Source organism: Hipposideros armiger, unplaced genomic scaffold (assembly GCF_001890085.2).
Source record: "Hipposideros armiger isolate ML-2016 unplaced genomic scaffold, ASM189008v1 scaffold_53, whole genome shotgun sequence".
NCBI classification, from domain to species: Eukaryota; Metazoa; Chordata; class Mammalia; order Chiroptera; family Hipposideridae; genus Hipposideros; species Hipposideros armiger.
The window spans coordinates 2,740,747-2,743,978 of NW_017731403.1; the positions used below are offsets into that span (position 1 = coordinate 2,740,747).

Sequence of the window (3,232 nt, forward strand, 5' to 3'; positions counted from 1 at the left end):
TTGAGTTAATTTTTGTATATGGTATTAGGTAGGGGTCCATCTTCATTGTTTTTTTGTGGATACCCACTTTTCCCAGTAACATTTGTTCAAAAGATTGCCTTTTACCGGGCGATCTATGCCTGGCCTCAGAATCCAGATGGTCCAGGCCTCATGTAGAAGCTAAATAAGTTCCAAGACTTCCAACCCTTACATTCAGACATTCCACCAATGCAACTCCATATTTCCAACATCCTTTTTCAGATTTCATGAATATTCTAGCAGTGAAAGAATACCAAACTGAGAGTCAGAAAGCCTGAGTTCTAGTCCTGACTGTCATTAACTAGAGGCATGACACTGGAGAAGTTGTTTTTCAGCTCTCTGTACTCACATTTTCCTTTTCTGTAAAATGAGGGGCTTGGAATAAGTAGCAAGAGAAACATGAACCAGACGATACTGAAAGTGGAGCACTTGCTACGATTTCACGCTATTGGTAGGCAGCTGCACAGCCTGAATCAAAGAAAAACGTTAGCACAGTGGAGTCATGTGTTTTCATCTGCTTACCCGGTGTGGATGGCTCAGCTGTATGCCTGGCCCTGGCCAACAGATGCTCTATTTGGGTCTGCTTTATCTCAATATAGGCTTCTAGTAACAAAAAGGGAGAAAGATCATGGAAACCTCAGTTATCTTCAATAAAATCTAAAAAGGAGGTGCAGGTATGGATTGGAATGACTGTTGAGGAGCTGGCCAGAGCAATGGAAAAAGACATAGATTGTATATATGAAGCTTTAATGGACACTATTATCAACATAGATTCACTAGCAGCAGACACATTTAGATGAAGTCTGGATCAAAGAAGTGATAAAGAAGTCAGGAATGAAGTTTAAATGGAGCAAATTAAAACATGACAAAGTCAGAGAAAATAAAGATACTGTGAGAAGGGCCCAGGCAGATCCAAGTTTTATTAACCCCAAGGCTCCCAGTTGTTATTATAATGGGCCATGTTGATCATGGGAAAACGACCATATTATTTTACAAACTGAAAAACTCAAGTGGCAGCAAAGAGAGCTGGAGGCATCACTTAGCACATTGCTGCCTTTCTTGTCTTTCTGCCTTCTGGGGAAAAGATAATCCTTCTTGATACTCCAGGACATGCTGCTCTACCAGCAGTGAGAACCAGAGGTGCTCAGGTGATGGACATTGTCATATTGGTTGTGGCTGCAGATGAAGGAGTGATGAAACAAGCTGTAGAATCTATTCAGAAAGATGCTCTAGTGCCCGTTGTCCTTGTCATAAACAAACATGACAAAACGGAGGCCGATCCTGAAAAAGTGAAAAAAGAACTGCTAGCTTATGATGTGGTGTGCAAGGATTATGAGGGTGACATTAAAGCAGTGCATATCTCTGTACGTAAGGGTGATAATCTGATGACTTTGGCAGAGGCAACAATTATTCTTGTGGAAGTGTTAGAGTTGAAAGCAGACCCCACTGGTCCAGTGGAAGGAACAGTAATAGAATCTTTCACAAAGGAAGAGGTCCTGTTACTCCAGCAACAATTCAAAGAGGAAATTGGAGGAAAAGCTCAATTCTGGCTGCTGGAAAGAGTTGGGTGAAAGTATGCTTGATGTTTGATGAAAATGGAAAAACAAGTAATGAGGCCTGTCGCAGCATGCCAGTGAGAATTACAGGCTGGAGAGACCTCTTTTCTGCAGGAGACAAAACTCTTGAAGTAGAATCTGAGCCAAGGGCACGTGAAGATGTTGACGGGAGAAAGTATGAGCAAGAGCAGGAGAAAGCTAAAGAGATCTGAAAATAACCAAGGTAGTGTTTTACGGCTAGCAATAAATTCAGATTAAAATACATCAGAAGTAGTCAACCGAATAGAAATTGGTTATGAATATGATGCCCCTGAAAATAGTAATATCAGAGTTCAATAGCTATAGCTAACTTGTAAGGGAGAAATTATGGAATCAATAACATAATTAGACTTAGCTCATCTGCAGTTTGACTCACTGCATAACTCATTATCTATCCACCTGTGATTAGACTTAGTTTATAGTTAGATCCACCCTGATTGATATTCAGCTATTTTCTCTCTGTTTCTCCCCTCATGGTCTGACTTAAGAACTCTGTTTTGTTCCCTTTCTCAAGGCTACACATACCTCGTTAATCCATTTAATTAGCAGATTGCTAACCCGGACAGGGCAATTTCTTAACCCTCAAGCACCTGAACACCGGAATCCAATTTGCAACTCCCTTTCAGTTTTTACTGGTGACGCATAAAGCCCTAGGCTGTGGTGGCCAGTCTGAGTCTGGGCTCCGTTGATAACATTATCTTAAAACAGACCAGACCCCAGGAAACGATGTCAGCCCTCAAACCTGCCTGACCTACTCCCCCTTTTCTATATAAGAAAAAAAACGAACCTAAAGATCAGCCCAGTCGTCTGCTCGAGTCTCTGCCCCGTGGCAGCTTTTCTGCCGTGCCTTTCTTCTTAAATAAACTTTCTAACTTCTATTCCTTTTGAGTCTTGTGAAGACAAAAAACATAACTTTCAAAACATCACTCAATTTGCCAGAAAGAAATTCTCAGAATACTCATTTATTTATTTTGGAGTACAATAAAAATTTTTGGAATGTTTATTGTACTTGTTGGAGGACATTTGTATTAAATCAGGTCATTAATTGCAATTCAGGAAGTCAAAAATACCATGGATTTGTAATAGCCTAGGACAAATTAGGCTACCTAGAGTTTGTGGAGCGTACTCTTTAAGTTAATTTCAACCTGAGTACACTGTGAACAAATTAAAATTTTCACAAAAGCAGGTAATTTTGACATCTTTAATTTATGCATCCTCCTGAAGACACATTTCTTTAGCAGATCCAAAGAAAGAAGCCACCAAGGAAAGGGCTGTGATAATCTCAGGGAAGACAATTCACAGCTTACATTTCATTTCAATTATCTCTTTGCTTCCTGTGGATGTTTTATTTATTACGGCTGTCAAGAAAACTCAGTTTCCAGTAAGAAGCTGAAAAAGGCTGAACCCCCTACATTCCAGATGTCCAAGGTTCCAGCCACATGGCATCTGAGAAAATAGGAGCAATAAAGTTCTGCTGTTCAATTTTAGTTGAGGAAAATCAAGCTTTCCATTTTTCCTATCCATCTAGTGGTCATATCCCTTTTGAACCTCATTAAAGTAACAACTCCAGGAATATTATAAACCAATCAGCCAAAGACTATTTGAAAAAATAAAATTAT

General features: G+C 39.8%; 1 pseudogene; it reads left to right on the forward strand.

Annotated features, from left to right (window-relative positions):
* Positions 1-417: 417 nt before the first annotated feature.
* LOC109381770 (translation initiation factor IF-2, mitochondrial pseudogene) lies at positions 418-1,786 on the forward strand (annotated as a pseudogene).
* The last annotated feature ends 1,446 nt before the right edge of the window (positions 1,787-3,232 follow it).